This window comes from Nothobranchius furzeri, chromosome 2 (genome assembly GCF_043380555.1).
Source record: "Nothobranchius furzeri strain GRZ-AD chromosome 2, NfurGRZ-RIMD1, whole genome shotgun sequence".
Classification (NCBI taxonomy): Eukaryota; Metazoa; Chordata; class Actinopteri; order Cyprinodontiformes; family Nothobranchiidae; genus Nothobranchius; species Nothobranchius furzeri.
In genome coordinates, this window is record NC_091742.1 from 53,830,037 (window position 1) to 53,846,243 (window position 16,207).

At 44.8% G+C, this 16,207-nt stretch overlaps 12 non-coding genes across 12 annotated transcripts; all 12 read left to right on the plus strand.

Moving 5' to 3' along the window:
• Positions 1-819: 819 nt before the first annotated feature.
• LOC139068168 (5S ribosomal RNA) lies at positions 820-938 on the plus strand. The gene has a single exon (XR_011519767.1). It is a non-coding gene; the product is annotated as a 5S ribosomal RNA (ribosomal RNA).
• Positions 939-2,199: 1,261 nt separating this feature from the next.
• On the plus strand, positions 2,200-2,318 carry LOC139068211 (5S ribosomal RNA). Its single transcript, XR_011519810.1, has one exon. It is a non-coding gene; the product is annotated as a 5S ribosomal RNA (ribosomal RNA).
• Positions 2,319-3,579: 1,261 nt separating this feature from the next.
• LOC139068207 (5S ribosomal RNA) lies at positions 3,580-3,698 on the plus strand. Its single transcript, XR_011519806.1, has one exon. It is a non-coding gene; the product is annotated as a 5S ribosomal RNA (ribosomal RNA).
• Positions 3,699-4,958: 1,260 nt separating this feature from the next.
• On the plus strand, positions 4,959-5,077 carry LOC139068200 (5S ribosomal RNA). Its single transcript, XR_011519799.1, has one exon. It is a non-coding gene; the product is annotated as a 5S ribosomal RNA (ribosomal RNA).
• A 1,260-nt stretch (positions 5,078-6,337) lies between these two features.
• Positions 6,338-6,456, plus strand: LOC139068283 (5S ribosomal RNA). The gene has a single exon (XR_011519882.1). It is a non-coding gene; the product is annotated as a 5S ribosomal RNA (ribosomal RNA).
• A 1,260-nt stretch (positions 6,457-7,716) lies between these two features.
• LOC139066857 (5S ribosomal RNA) lies at positions 7,717-7,835 on the plus strand. Its single transcript, XR_011519600.1, has one exon. It is a non-coding gene; the product is annotated as a 5S ribosomal RNA (ribosomal RNA).
• A 1,260-nt stretch (positions 7,836-9,095) lies between these two features.
• Positions 9,096-9,214, plus strand: LOC139068279 (5S ribosomal RNA). The gene has a single exon (XR_011519878.1). It is a non-coding gene; the product is annotated as a 5S ribosomal RNA (ribosomal RNA).
• Positions 9,215-10,473: 1,259 nt separating this feature from the next.
• Positions 10,474-10,592, plus strand: LOC139066868 (5S ribosomal RNA). The gene has a single exon (XR_011519601.1). It is a non-coding gene; the product is annotated as a 5S ribosomal RNA (ribosomal RNA).
• Positions 10,593-11,853: 1,261 nt separating this feature from the next.
• Positions 11,854-11,972, plus strand: LOC139066880 (5S ribosomal RNA). The gene has a single exon (XR_011519603.1). It is a non-coding gene; the product is annotated as a 5S ribosomal RNA (ribosomal RNA).
• A 1,260-nt stretch (positions 11,973-13,232) lies between these two features.
• LOC139066891 (5S ribosomal RNA) lies at positions 13,233-13,351 on the plus strand. The gene has a single exon (XR_011519604.1). It is a non-coding gene; the product is annotated as a 5S ribosomal RNA (ribosomal RNA).
• A 1,260-nt stretch (positions 13,352-14,611) lies between these two features.
• Positions 14,612-14,730, plus strand: LOC139066902 (5S ribosomal RNA). Its single transcript, XR_011519605.1, has one exon. It is a non-coding gene; the product is annotated as a 5S ribosomal RNA (ribosomal RNA).
• A 1,261-nt stretch (positions 14,731-15,991) lies between these two features.
• On the plus strand, positions 15,992-16,110 carry LOC139066912 (5S ribosomal RNA). Its single transcript, XR_011519606.1, has one exon. It is a non-coding gene; the product is annotated as a 5S ribosomal RNA (ribosomal RNA).
• Positions 16,111-16,207: the final 97 nt, after the last annotated feature.

The following is a 16,207-nucleotide window of genomic DNA, read 5'->3' on the forward strand; positions in this document are numbered from 1 at the left end:
GTCAAAAAGCCCATTCCCTGGGGCAATCAGGTTTTAAAAGAGCGTTTCTTCTTCAATACGTTCACATTTTACTTCCCAAGTTGCAATAGAGAAAATCCAACTCATCTATCTGTGACTTACTTGCAATTCAGGGATCTAACTAAAGATTGTCATTAAGATTTCGTTCCGGAGCAAGGCTCTGCAGCCTGCGGCCATGATGGCACGTCGCAAGTCTTTGCCGCTACGCTACCAGCTAAAAGAAATGTGGGCCTTTTACTGGAATGGCATCAAAATGCACCAATAGGTCTTTTCCACAAAGACCCAAATAGGTTGTTGGAGAAACACATTGCAATTTATTGCTGCCAAACACAAGAAAAGCTGAACTCACAAACTAAGAAAAATCGGGCGCCAGCCGGCCGGCACCTGTTTGCAAGGATTTCACCCACAGAGCCCGGCCAGACGCAGCCCGAACAGGGGGGCGTGGGTCCCACTTTCCATGGGCCCACCACTCATAGGAGGGACAAAGGAAAAACGAGGTACTTCTCTCAACTGAGGTGAAGGTGGCCTTTTTGTACATCCAAATGTTAAATAATATCGTTTGTACTTTCTGACGTCTGCGATGTGAACAAATTTGGATTAAAGCGCATGAACCTATTCTACTGTGTCACTACACAAGCTCCCCTCTCCGCTTTCGCCCACGGAGCCCGGCCAGACACAGCTCAAACTGGGGATGAGGGCGGTTTACTGGAAAGGCCTCAAATTGCAGCATTCCATTCAATGGCAGCCAAGGGCACAACTGTCTCTGCACCCATAAAACGGAGGACGGAAGGACAAGCCTTCTCTTACGGCCATACCACCCTGAACACGCCCGATCTCGTCTGATCTCGGAAGCTAAGCAGGGTCGGGCCTGGTTAGTACTTGGATGGGAGACCGCCTGGGAATACCAGGTGCTGTAAGCTTTTGTCCTTGTCTTTTGAGCCAGCAGAGGGTGCTGTTACGCACTCGCCCTTCTGAGGAACAACACCTTACAGACCTCAAACAGTTACAACAGCATATTGCACTTTTCCTTAACCCTTTCATGCATAATAGTCACTCAAGTGGACAGGTACTCAAAATTGTTATATATTTATTTTTGCTATTAAGCACAGCTGTTGAAGACTTTATTGCATTTGAGCACCTCCATTTGGACTTTGGTAAGCCAAGCCAACATATTTCATGTTCAGATTGCACGCTGTTCACTGAGGTGGACATGTAATAAATTATTTGTAAATTATACATTTTTAAAAAAAATATTTGTTGAAATTTGTTTCATTCACACCTAAAGATGAATCAAAAAATTGTTAAAAAAAAATCATGGTTGAAGATTTCATAATTCATGCATCAAAAGGTTAACACAGAAATGTCAAAAAGCCCATTCCCTGGGGCAATCAGGTTTTAAAAGAGCGTTTCTTCTTCAATACGTTCACATTTTACTTCCCAAGTTGCAATAGAGAAAATCCAACTCATCTATCTGTGACTTACTTGCAATTCAGGGATCTAACTAAAGATTGTCATTAAGATTTCGTTCCGGAGCAAGGCTCTGCAGCCTGCGGCCATGATGGCACGTCGCAAGTCTTTGCCGCTACGCTACCAGCTAAAAGAAATGTGGGCCTTTTACTGGAATGGCATCAAAATGCACCAATAGGTCTTTTCCACAAAGACCCAAATAGGTTGTTGGAGAAACACATTGCAATTTATTGCTGCCAAACACAAGAAAAGCTGAACTCACAAACTAAGAAAAATCGGGCGCCAGCCGGCCGACACCTGTTTGCAAGGATTTCACCCACAGAGCCCGGCCAGACGCAGCCCGAACAGGGGGGCGTGGGTCCCACTTTCCATGGGCCCACCACTCATAGGAGGGACAAAGGAAAAACGAGGTACTTCTCTCAACTGAGGTGAAGGTGGCCTTTTTGTACATCCAAATGTTAAATAATATCGTTTGTACTTTCTGACGTCTGCGATGTGAACAAATTTGGATTAAAGCGCATGAACCTATTCTACTGTGTCACTACACAAGCTCCCCTCTCCGCTTTCGCCCACGGAGCCCGGCCAGACACAGCTCAAACTGGGGATGAGGGCGGTTTACTGGAAAGGCCTCAAATTGCAGCATTCCATTCAATGGCAGCCAAGGGCACAACTGTCTCTGCACCCATAAAACGGAGGACGGAAGGACAAGCCTTCGCTTACGGCCATACCACCCTGAACACTCCCGATCTCGTCTGATCTCGGAAGCTAAGCAGGGTCGGGCCTGGTTAGTACTTGGATGGGAGACCGCCTGGGAATACCAGGTGCTGTAAGATTTTGTCCTTGTCTTTTGAGCCAGCAGAGGGTGCTGTTACGCACTCGCCCTTCTGAGGAACAACACCTTACAGACCTCAAACAGTTACAACAGCATATTGCACTTTTCCTTAACCCTTTCATGCATAATAGTCACTCAAGTGGACAGGTACTCAAAATTGTTATTTATTTATTTTTGCTATTAAGCACAGCTGTTGAAGACTTTATTGCATTTGAGCACCTCCATTTGGACTTTGGTAAGCCAAGCCAACATATTTCATGTTCAGATTGCACGCTGTTCACTGAGGTGGACATGTAATAAATTATTTGTAAATTATACATTTTTACAAAAAATATTTGTTGAAATTTGTTTCATTCACACCTAAAGATGAATCAAAAAATTGTTAAAAAAAAATCATGGTTGAAGATTTCATAATTCATGCATCAAAGGGTTAACACAGAAATGTCAAAAAGCCCATTCCCTGGGGCAATCAGGTTTTAAAAGAGCGTTTCTTCTTCAATACGTTCACATTTTACTTCCCAAGTTGCAATAGAGAAAATCCAACTCATCTATCTGTGACTTACTTGCAATTCAGGGATCTAACTAAAGATTGTCATTAAGATTTCGTTCCGGAGCAAGGCTCTGCAGCCTGCGGCCATGATGGCACGTCGCAAGTCTTTGCCGCTACGCTACCAGCTAAAAGAAATGTGGGCCTTTTACTGGAATGGCATCAAAATGCACCAATAGGTCTTTTCCACAAAGACCCAAATAGGTTGTTGGAGAAACACATTGCAATTTATTGCTGCCAAACACAAGAAAAGCTGAACTCACAAACTAAGAAAAATCGGGCGCCAGCCGGCCGGCACCTGTTTGCAAGGATTTCACCCACAGAGCCCGGCCAGACGCAGCCCGAACAGGGGGGCGTGGGTCCCACTTTCCATGGGCCCACCACTCATAGGAGGGACAAAGGAAAAACGAGGTACTTCTCTCAACTGAGGTGAAGGTGGCCTTTTTGTACATCCAAATGTTAAATAATATCGTTTGTACTTTCTGACGTCTGCGATGTGAACAAATTTGGATTAAAGCGCATGAACCTATTCTACTGTGTCACTACACAAGCTCCCCTCTCCGCTTTCGCCCACGGAGCCCGGCCAGACACAGCTCAAACTGGGGATGAGGGCGGTTTACTGGAAAGGCCTCAAATTGCAGCATTCCATTCAATGGCAGCCAAGGGCACAACTGTCTCTGCACCCATAAAACGGAGGACGGAAGGACAAGCCTTTGCTTACGGCCATACCACCCTGAACACGCCCGATCTCGTCTGATCTCGGAAGCTAAGCAGGGTCGGGCCTGGTTAGTACTTGGATGGGAGACCGCCTGGGAATACCAGGTGCTGTAAGATTTTGTCCTTGTCTTTTGAGCCAGCAGAGGGTGCTGTTACGCACTCGCCCTTCTGAGGAACAACACCTTACAGACCTCAAACAGTTACAACAGCATATTGCACTTTTCCTTAACCCTTTCATGCATAATAGTCACTCAAGTGGACAGGTACTCAAAATTGTTATTTATTTATTTTTGCTATTAAGCACAGCTGTTGAAGACTTTATTGCATTTGAGCACCTCCATTTGGACTTTGGTAAGCCAAGCCAACATATTTCATGTTCAGATTGCACGCTGTTCACTGAGGTGGACATGTAATAAATTATTTGTAAATTATACATTTTTACAAAAAATATTTGTTGAAATTTGTTTCATTCACACCTAAAGATGAATCAAAAAATTGTTAAAAAAAATCATGGTTGAAGATTTCATAATTCATGCATCAAAGGGTTAACACAGAAATGTCAAAAAGCCCATTCCCTGGGGCAATCAGGTTTTAAAAGAGCGTTTCTTCTTCAATACGTTCACATTTTACTTCCCAAGTTGCAATAGAGAAAATCCAACTCATCTATCTGTGACTTACTTGCAATTCAGGGATCTAACTAAAGATTGTCATTAAGATTTCGTTCCGGAGCAAGGCTCTGCAGCCTGCGGCCATGATGGCACGTCGCAAGTCTTTGCCGCTACGCTACCAGCTAAAAGAAATGTGGGCCTTTTACTGGAATGGCATCAAAATGCACCAATAGGTCTTTTCCACAAAGACCCAAATAGGTTGTTGGAGAAACACATTGCAATTTATTGCTGCCAAACACAAGAAAAGCTGAACTCACAAACTAAGAAAAATCGGGCGCCAGCCGGCCGGCACCTGTTTGCAAGGATTTCACCCACAGAGCCCGGCCAGACGCAGCCCGAACAGGGGGGCGTGGGTCCCACTTTCCATGGGCCCACCACTCATAGGAGGGACAAAGGAAAAACGAGGTACTTCTCTCAACTGAGGTGAAGGTGGCCTTTTTGTACATCCAAATGTTAAATAATATCGTTTGTACTTTCTGACGTCTGCGATGTGAACAAATTTGGATTAAAGCGCATGAACCTATTCTACTGTGTCACTACACAAGCTCCCCTCTCCGCTTTCGCCCACGGAGCCCGGCCAGACACAGCTCAAACTGGGGATGAGGGCGGTTTACTGGAAAGGCCTCAAATTGCAGCATTCCATTCAATGGCAGCCAAGGGCACAACTGTCTCTGCACCCATAAAACGGAGGACGGAAGGACAAGCCTTTGCTTACGGCCATACCACCCTGAACACGCCCGATCTCGTCTGATCTCGGAAGCTAAGCAGGGTCGGGTCTGGTTAGTACTTGGATGGGAGACCGCCTGGGAATACCAGGTGCTGTAAGCTTTTGTCCTTGTCTTTTGAGCCAGCAGAGGGTGCTGTTACGCACTCGCCCTTCTGAGGAACAACACCTTACAGACCTCAAACAGTTACAACAGCATATTGCACTTTTCCTTAACCCTTTCATGCATAATAGTCACTCAAGTGGACAGGTACTCAAAATTGTTATTTATTTATTTTTGCTATTAAGCACAGCTGTTGAAGACTTTATTGCATTTGAGCACCTCCATTTGGACTTTGGTAAGCCAAGCCAACATATTTCATGTTCAGATTGCACGCTGTTCACTGAGGTGGACATGTAATAAATTATTTGTAAATTATACATTTTTACAAAAAATATTTGTTGAAATTTGTTTCATTCACACCTAAAGATGAATCAAAAAATTGTTAAAAAAAATCATGGTTGAAGATTTCATAATTCATGCATCAAAAGGTTAACACAGAAATGTCAAAAAGCCCATTCCCTGGGGCAATCAGGTTTTAAAAGAGCGTTTCTTCTTCAATACGTTCACATTTTACTTCCCAAGTTGCAATAGAGAAAATCCAACTCATCTGTCTGTGACTTACTTGCAATTCAGGGATCTAACTAAAGATTGTCATTAAGATTTCGTTCCGGAGCAAGGCTCTGCAGCCTGCGGCCATGATGGCACGTCGCAAGTCTTTGCCGCTACGCTACCAGCTAAAAGAAATGTGGGCCTTTTACTGGAATGGCATCAAAATGCACCAATAGGTCTTTTCCACAAAGACCCAAATAGGTTGTTGGAGAAACACATTGCAATTTATTGCTGCCAAACACAAGAAAAGCTGAACTCACAAACTAAGAAAAATCGGGCGCCAGCCGGCCGGCACCTGTTTGCAAGGATTTCACCCACAGAGCCCGGCCAGACGCAGCCCGAACAGGGGGGCGTGGGTCCCACTTTCCATGGGCCCACCACTCATAGGAGGGACAAAGGAAAAACGAGGTACTTCTCTCAACTGAGGTGAAGGTGGCCTTTTTGTACATCCAAATGTTAAATAATATCGTTTGTACTTTCTGACGTCTGCGATGTGAACAAATTTGGATTAAAGCGCATGAACCTATTCTACTGTGTCACTACACAAGCTCCCCTCTCCGCTTTCGCCCACGGAGCCCGGCCAGACACAGCTCAAACTGGGGATGAGGGCGGTTTACTGGAAAGGCCTCAAATTGCAGCATTCCATTCAATGGCAGCCAAGGGCACAACTGTCTCTGCACCCATAAAACGGAGGACGGAAAGACAAGCCTTCGCTTACGGCCATACCACCCTGAACACGCCCGATCTCGTCTGATCTCGGAAGCTAAGCAGGGTTGGGCCTGGTTAGTACTTGGATGGGAGACCGCCTGGGAATACCAGGTGCTGTAAGCTTTTGTCCTTGTCTTTTGAGCCAGCAGAGGGTGCTGTTACGCACTCGCCCTTCTGAGGAACAACACCTTACAGACCTCAAACAGTTACAACAGCATATTGCACTTTTCCTTAACCCTTTCATGCATAATAGTCACTCAAGTGGACAGGTACTCAAAATTGTTATTTATTTATTTTTGCTATTAAGCACAGCTGTTGAAGACTTTATTGCATTTGAGCACCTCCATTTGGACTTTGGTAAGCCAAGCCAACATATTTCATGTTCAGATTGCACGCTGTTCACTGAGGTGGACATGTAATAAATTATTTGTAAATTATACATTTTTACAAAAAATATTTGTTGAAATTTGTTTCATTCACACCTAAAGATGAATCAAAAAATTGTTAAAAAAAATCATGGTTGAAGATTTCATAATTCATGCATCAAAGGGTTAACACAGAAATGTCAAAAAGCCCATTCCCTGGGGCAATCAGGTTTTAAAAGAGCGTTTCTTCTTCAATACGTTCACATTTTACTTCCCAAGTTGCAATAGAGAAAATCCAACTCATCTATCTGTGACTTACTTGCAATTCAGGGATCTAACTAAAGATTGTCATTAAGATTTCGTTCCGGAGCAAGGCTCTGCAGCCTGCGGCCATGATGGCACGTCGCAAGTCTTTGCCGCTACGCTACCAGCTAAAAGAAATGTGGGCCTTTTACTGGAATGGCATCAAAATGCACCAATAGGTCTTTTCCACAAAGACCCAAATAGGTTGTTGGAGAAACACATTGCAATTTATTGCTGCCAAACACAAGAAAAGCTGAACTCACAAACTAAGAAAAATCGGGCGCCAGCCGGCCGGCACCTGTTTGCAAGGATTTCACCCACAGAGCCCGGCCAGACGCAGCCCGAACAGGGGGGCGTGGGTCCCACTTTCCATGGGCCCACCACTCATAGGAGGGACAAAGGAAAAACGAGGTACTTCTCTCAACTGAGGTGAAGGTGGCCTTTTTGTACATCCAAATGTTAAATAATATCGTTTGTACTTTCTGACGTCTGCGATGTGAACAAATTTGGATTAAAGCGCATGAACCTATTCTACTGTGTCACTACACAAGCTCCCCTCTCCGCTTTCGCCCACGGAGCCCGGCCAGACACAGCTCAAACTGGGGATGAGGGCGGTTTACTGGAAAGGCCTCAAATTGCAGCATTCCATTCAATGGCAGCCAAGGGCACAACTGTCTCTGCACCCATAAAACGGAGGACGGAAGGACAAGCCTTCGCTTACGGCCATACCACCCTGAACACGCCCGATCTCGTCTGATCTCGGAAGCTAAGCAGGGTCGGGCCTGGTTAGTACTTGGATGGGAGACCGCCTGGGAATACCAGGTGCTGTAAGCTTTTGTCCTTGTCTTTTGAGCCAGCAGAGGGTGCTGTTACGCACTCGCCCTTCTGAGGAACAACACCTTACAGACCTCAAACAGTTACAACAGCATATTGCACTTTTCCTTAACCCTTTCATGCATAATAGTCACTCAAGTGGACAGGTACTCAAAATTGTTATTTATTTATTTTTGCTATTAAGCACAGCTGTTGAAGACTTTATTGCATTTGAGCACCTCCATTTGGACTTTGGTAAGCCAAGCCAACATATTTCATGTTCAGATTGCACGCTGTTCACTGAGGTGGACATGTAATAAATTATTTGTAAATTATACATTTTTACAAAAAATATTTGTTGAAATTTGTTTCATTCACACCTAAAGATGAATCAAAAAATTGTTAAAAAAAATCATGGTTGAAGATTTCATAATTCATGCATCAAAGGGTTAACACAGAAATGTCAAAAAGCCCATTCCCTGGGGCAATCAGGTTTTAAAAGAGCGTTTCTTCTTCAATACGTTCACATTTTACTTCCCAAGTTGCAATAGAGAAAATCCAACTCATCTATCTGTGACTTACTTGCAATTCAGGGATCTAACTAAAGATTGTCATTAAGATTTCGTTCCGGAGCAAGGCTCTGCAGCCTGCGGCCATGATGGCACGTCGCAAGTCTTTGCCGCTACGCTACCAGCTAAAAGAAATGTGGGCCTTTTACTGGAATGGCATCAAAATGCACCAATAGGTCTTTTCCACAAAGACCCAAATAGGTTGTTGGAGAAACACATTGCAATTTATTGCTGCCAAACACAAGACAAGCTGAACTCACAAACTAAGAAAAATCGGGCGCCAGCCGGCCGGCACCTGTTTGCAAGGATTTCACCCACAGAGCCCGGCCAGACGCAGCCCGAACAGGGGGGCGTGGGTCCCACTTTCCATGGGCCCACCACTCATAGGAGGGACAAAGGAAAAACGAGGTACTTCTCTCAACTGAGGTGAAGGTGGCCTTTTTGTACATCCAAATGTTAAATAATATCGTTTGTACTTTCTGACGTCTGCGATGTGAACAAATTTGGATTAAAGCGCATGAACCTATTCTACTGTGTCACTACACAAGCTCCCCTCTCCGCTTTCGCCCACGGAGCCCGGCCAGACACAGCTCAAACTGGGGATGAGGGCGGTTTACTGGAAAGGCCTCAAATTGCAGCATTCCATTCAATGGCAGCCAAGGGCACAACTGTCTCTGCACCCATAAAAGGGAGGACGGAAGGACAAGCCTTCGCTTACGGCCATACCACCCTGAACACGCCCGATCTCGTCTGATCTCGGAAGCTAAGCAGGGTCGGGCCTCGTTAGTACTTGGATGGGAGACCCCCTGGGAATACCAGGTGCTGTAAGCTTTTGTCCTTGTCTTTTGAGCCAGCAGAGGGTGCTGTTACGCACTCGCCCTTCTGAGGAACAACACCTTACAGACCTCAAACAGTTACAACAGCATATTGCACTTTTCCTTAACCCTTTCATGCATAATAGTCACTCAAGTGGACAGGTACTCAAAATTGTTATTTATTTATTTTTGCTATTAAGCACAGCTGTTGAAGACTTTATTGCATTTGAGCACCTCCATTTGGACTTTGGTAAGCCAAGCCAACATATTTCATGTTCAGATTGCACGCTGTTCACTGAGGTGGACATGTAATAAATTATTTGTAAATTATACATTTTTACAAAAAATATTTGTTGAAATTTGTTTCATTCACACCTAAAGATGAATCAAAAAATTGTTAAAAAAATCATGGTTGAAGATTTCATAATTCATGCATCAAAGGGTTAACACAGAAATGTCAAAAAGCCCATTCCCTGGGGCAATCAGGTTTTAAAAGAGCGTTTCTTCTTCAATACGTTCACATTTTACTTCCCAAGTTGCAATAGAGAAAATCCAACTCATCTATCTGTGACTTACTTGCAATTCAGGGATCTAACTAAAGATTGTCATTAAGATTTCGTTCCGGAGCAAGGCTCTGCAGCCTGCGGCCATGATGGCACGTCGCAAGTCTTTGCCGCTACGCTACCAGCTAAAAGAAATGTGGGCCTTTTACTGGAATGGCATCAAAATGCACCAATAGGTCTTTTCCACAAAGACCCAAATAGGTTGTTGGAGAAACACATTGCAATTTATTGCTGCCAAACACAAGAAAAGCTGAACTCACAAACTAAGAAAAATCGGGCGCCAGCCGGCCGGCACCTGTTTGCAAGGATTTCACCCACAGAGCCCGGCCAGACGCAGCCCGAACAGGGGGGCGTGGGTCCCACTTTCCATGGGCCCACCACTCATAGGAGGGACAAAGGAAAAACGAGGTACTTCTCTCAACTGAGGTGAAGGTGGCCTTTTTGTACATCCAAATGTTAAATAATATCGTTTGTACTTTCTGACGTCTGCGATGTGAACAAATTTGGATTAAAGCGCATGAACCTATTCTACTGTGTCACTACACAAGCTCCCCTCTCCGCTTTCGCCCACGGAGCCCGGCCAGACACAGCTCAAACTGGGGATGAGGGCGGTTTACTGGAAAGGCCTCAAATTGCAGCATTCCATTCAATGGCAGCCAAGGGCACAACTGTCTCTGCACCCATAAAACGGAGGACGGAAGGACAAGCCTTCGCTTACGGCCATACCACCCTGAACACGCCCGATCTCGTCTGATCTCGGAAGCTAAGCAGGGTCGGGCCTGGTTAGTACTTGGATGGGAGACCGCCTGGGAATACCAGGTGCTGTAAGCTTTTGTCCTTGTCTTTTGAGCCAGCAGAGGGTGCTGTTACGCACTCGCCCTTCTGAGGAACAACACCTTACAGACCTCAAACAGTTACAACAGCATATTGCACTTTTCCTTAACCCTTTCATGCATAATAGTCACTCAAGTGGACAGGTACTCAAAATTGTTATTTATTTATTTTTGCTATTAAGCACAGCTGTTGAAGACTTTATTGCATTTGAGCACCTCCATTTGGACTTTGGTAAGCCAAGCCAACATATTTCATGTTCAGATTGCACGCTGTTCACTGAGGTGGACATGTAATAAATTATTTGTAAATTATACATTTTTACAAAAAATATTTGTTGAAATTTGTTTCATTCACACCTAAAGATGAATCAAAAAATTGTTAAAAAAAAATCATGGTTGAAGATTTCATAATTCATGCATCAAAGGGTTAACACAGAAATGTCAAAAAGCCCATTCCCTGGGGCAATCAGGTTTTAAAAGAGTGTTTCTTCTTCAATACGTTCACATTTTACTTCCCAAGTTGCAATAGAGAAAATCCAACTCATCTATCTGTGACTTACTTGCAATTCAGGGATCTAACTAAAGATTGTCATTAAGATTTCGTTCCGGAGCAAGGCTCTGCAGCCTGCGGCCATGATGGCACGTCGCAAGTCTTTGCCGCTACGCTACCAGCTAAAAGAAATGTGGGCCTTTTACTGGAATGGCATCAAAATGCACCAATAGGTCTTTTCCACAAAGACCCAAATAGGTTGTTGGAGAAACACATTGCAATTTATTGCTGCCAAACACAAGAAAAGCTGAACTCACAAACTAAGAAAAATCGGGCGCCAGCCGGCCGGCACCTGTTTGCAAGGATTTCACCCACAGAGCCCGGCCAGACGCAGCCCGAACAGGGGGGCGTGGGTCCCACTTTCCATGGGCCCACCACTCATAGGAGGGACAAAGGAAAAACGAGGTACTTCTCTCAACTGAGGTGAAGGTGGCCTTTTTGTACATCCAAATGTTAAATAATATCGTTTGTACTTTCTGACGTCTGCGATGTGAACAAATTTGGATTAAAGCGCATGAACCTATTCTACTGTGTCACTACACAAGCTCCCCTCTCCGCTTTCGCCCACGGAGCCCGGCCAGACACAGCTCAAACTGGGGATGAGGGCGGTTTACTGGAAAGGCCTCAAATTGCAGCATTCCATTCAATGGCAGCCAAGGGCACAACTGTCTCTGCACCCATAAAACGGAGGACGGAAGGACAAGCCTTCGCTTACGGCCATACCACCCTGAACACGCCCGATCTCGTCTGATCTCGGAAGCTAAGCAGGGTCGGGCCTGGTTAGTACTTGGATGGGAGACCGCCTGGGAATACCAGGTGCTGTAAGCTTTTGTCCTTGTCTTTTGAGCCAGCAGAGGGTGCTGTTACGCACTCGCCCTTCTGAGGAACAACACCTTACAGACCTCAAACAGTTACAACAGCATATTGCACTTTTCCTTAACCCTTTCATGCATAATAGTCACTCAAGTGGACAGGTACTCAAAATTGTTATTTATTTATTTTTGCTATTAAGCACAGCTGTTGAAGACTTTATTGCATTTGAGCACCTCCATTTGGACTTTGGTAAGCCAAGCCAACATATTTCATGTTCAGATTGCACGCTGTTCACTGAGGTGGACATGTAATAAATTATTTGTAAATTATACATTTTTACAAAAAATATTTGTTGAAATTTGTTTCATTCACACCTAAAGATGAATCAAAAAATTGTTAAAAAAAATCATGGTTGAAGATTTCATAATTCATGCATCAAAGGGTTAACACAGAAATGTCAAAAAGCCCATTCCCTGGGGCAATCAGGTTTTAAAAGAGCGTTTCTTCTTCAATACGTTCACATTTTACTTCCCAAGTTGCAATAGAGAAAATCCAACTCATCTATCTGTGACTTACTTGCAATTCAGGGATCTAACTAAAGATTGTCATTAAGATTTCGTTCCGGAGCAAGGCTCTGCAGCCTGCGGCCATGATGGCACGTCGCAAGTCTTTGCCGCTACGCTACCAGCTAAAAGAAATGTGGGCCTTTTACTGGAATGGCATCAAAATGCACCAATAGGTCTTTTCCACAAAGACCCAAATAGGTTGTTGGAGAAACACATTGCAATTTATTGCTGCCAAACACAAGAAAAGCTGAACTCACAAACTAAGAAAAATCGGGCGCCAGCCGGCCGGCACCTGTTTGCAAGGATTTCACCCACAGAGCCCGGCCAGACGCAGCCCGAACAGGGGGGCGTGGGTCCCACTTTCCATGGGCCCACCACTCATAGGAGGGACAAAGGAAAAACGAGGTACTTCTCTCAACTGAGGTGAAGGTGGCCTTTTTGTACATCCAAATGTTAAATAATATCGTTTGTACTTTCTGACGTCTGCGATGTGAACAAATTTGGATTAAAGCGCATGAACCTATTCTACTGTGTCACTACACAAGCTCCCCTCTCCGCTTTCGCCCACGGAGCCCGGCCAGACACAGCTCAAACTGGGGATGAGGGCGGTTTACTGGAAAGGCCTCAAATTGCAGCATTCCATTCAATGGCAGCCAAGGGCACAACTGTCTCTGCACCCATAAAACGGAGGACGGAAGGACAAGCCTTCGCTTACGGCCATACCACCCTGAACACGCCCGATCTCGTCTGATCTCGGAAGCTAAGCAGGGTCGGGCCTGGTTAGTACTTGGATGGGAGACCGCCTGGGAATACCAGGTGCTGTAAGCTTTTGTCCTTGTCTTTTGAGCCAGCAGAGGGTGCTGTTACGCACTCGCCCTTCTGAGGAACAACACCTTACAGACCTCAAACAGTTACAACAGCATATTGCACTTTTCCTTAACCCTTTCATGCATAATAGTCACTCAAGTGGACAGGTACTCAAAATTGTTATTTATTTATTTTTGCTATTAAGCACAGCTGTTGAAGACTTTATTGCATTTGAGCACCTCCATTTGGACTTTGGTAAGCCAAGCCAACATATTTCATGTTCAGATTGCACGCTGTTCACTGAGGTGGACATGTAATAAATTATTTGTAAATTATACATTTTTACAAAAAATATTTGTTGAAATTTGTTTCATTCACACCTAAAGATGAATCAAAAAATTGTTAAAAAAAATCATGGTTGAAGATTTCATAATTCATGCATCAAAGGGTTAACACAGAAATGTCAAAAAGCCCATTCCCTGGGGCAATCAGGTTTTAAAAGAGCGTTTCTTCTTCAATACGTTCACATTTTACTTCCCAAGTTGCAATAGAGAAAATCCAACTCATCTATCTGTGACTTACTTGCAATTCAGGGATCTAACTAAAGATTGTCATTAAGATTTCGTTCCGGAGCAAGGCTCTGCAGCCTGCGGCCATGATGGCACGTCGCAAGTCTTTGCCGCTACGCTACCAGCTAAAAGAAATGTGGGCCTTTTACTGGAATGGCATCAAAATGCACCAATAGGTCTTTTCCACAAAGACCCAAATAGGTTGTTGGAGAAACACATTGCAATTTATTGCTGCCAAACACAAGAAAAGCTGAACTCACAAACTAAGAAAAATCGGGCGCCAGCCGGCCGGCACCTGTTTGCAAGGATTTCACCCACAGAGCCCGGCCAGACGCAGCCCGAACAGGGGGGCGTGGGTCCCACTTTCCATGGGCCCACCACTCATAGGAGGGACAAAGGAAAAACGAGGTACTTCTCTCAACTGAGGTGAAGGTGGCCTTTTTGTACATCCAAATGTTAAATAATATCGTTTGTACTTTCTGACGTCTGCGATGTGAACAAATTTGGATTAAAGCGCATGAACCTATTCTACTGTGTCACTACACAAGCTCCCCTCTCCGCTTTCGCCCACGGAGCCCGGCCAGACACAGCTCAAACTGGGGATGAGGGCGGTTTACTGGAAAGGCCTCAAATTGCAGCATTCCATTCAATGGCAGCCAAGGGCACAACTGTCTCTGCACCCATAAAACGGAGGACGGAAGGACAAGCCTTCGCTTACGGCCATACCACCCTGAACACGCCCGATCTCGTCTGATCTCGGAAGCTAAGCAGGGTCGGGCCTGGTTAGTACTTGGATGGGAGACCGCCTGGGAATACCAGGTGCTGTAAGCTTTTGTCCTTGTCTTTTGAGCCAGCAGAGGGTGCTGTTACGCACTCGCCCTTCTGAGGAACAACACCTTACAGACCTCAAACAGTTACAACAGCATATTGCACTTTTCCTTAACCCTTTCATGCATAATAGTCACTCAAGTGGACAGGTACTCAAAATTGTTATTTATTTATTTTTGCTATTAAGCACAGCTGTTGAAGACTTTATTGCATTTGAGCACCTCCATTTGGACTTTGGTAAGCCAAGCCAACATATTTCATGTTCAGATTGCACGCTGTTCACTGAGGTGGACATGTAATAAATTATTTGTAAATTATACATTTTTACAAAAAATATTTGTTGAAATTTGTTTCATTCACACCTAAAGATGAATCAAAAAATTGTTAAAAAAAAATCATGGTTGAAGATTTCATAATTCATGCATCAAAGGGTTAACACAGAAATGTCAAAAAGCCCATTCCCTGGGGCAATCAGGTTTTAAAAGAGTGTTTCTTCTTCAATACGTTCACATTTTACTTCCCAAGTTGCAATAGAGAAAATCCAACTCATCTATCTGTGACTTACTTGCAATTCAGGGATCTAACTAAAGATTGTCATTAAGATTTCGTTCCGGAGCAAGGCTCTGCAGCCTGCGGCCATGATGGCACGTCGCAAGTCTTTGCCGCTACGCTACCAGCTAAAAGAAATGTGGGCCTTTTACTGGAATGGCATCAAAATGCACCAATAGGTCTTTTCCACAAAGACCCAAATAGGTTGTTGGAGAAACACATTGCAATTTATTGCTGCCAAACACAAGAAAAGCTGAACTCACAAACTAAGAAAAATCGGGCGCCAGCCGGCCGGCACCTGTTTGCAAGGATTTCACCCACAGAGCCCGGCCAGACGCAGCCCGAACAGGGGGGCGTGGGTCCCACTTTCCATGGGCCCACCACTCATAGGAGGGACAAAGGAAAAACGAGGTACTTCTCTCAACTGAGGTGAAGGTGGCCTTTTTGTACATCCAAATGTTAAATAATATCGTTTGTACTTTCTGACGTCTGCGATGTGAACAAATTTGGATTAAAGCGCATGAACCTATTCTACTGTGTCACTACACAAGCTCCCCTCTCCGCTTTCGCCCACGGAGCCCGGCCAGACACAGCTCAAACTGGGGATGAGGGCGGTTTACTGGAAAGGCCTCAAATTGCAGCATTCCATTCAATGGCAGCCAAGGGCACAACTGTCTCTGCACCCATAAAACGGAGGACGGAAGGACAAGCCTTCGCTTACGGCCATACCACCCTGAACACGCCCGATCTCGTCTGATCTCGGAAGCTAAGCAGGGTCGGGCCTGGTTAGTACTTGGATGGGAGACCGCCTGGGAATACCAGGTGCTGTAAGCTTTTGTCCTTGTCTTTTGAGCCAGCAGAGGGTGCTGTTACGCACTCGCCCTTCTGAGGAACAACACCTTACAGACCTCAAACAGTTACAACAGCATAT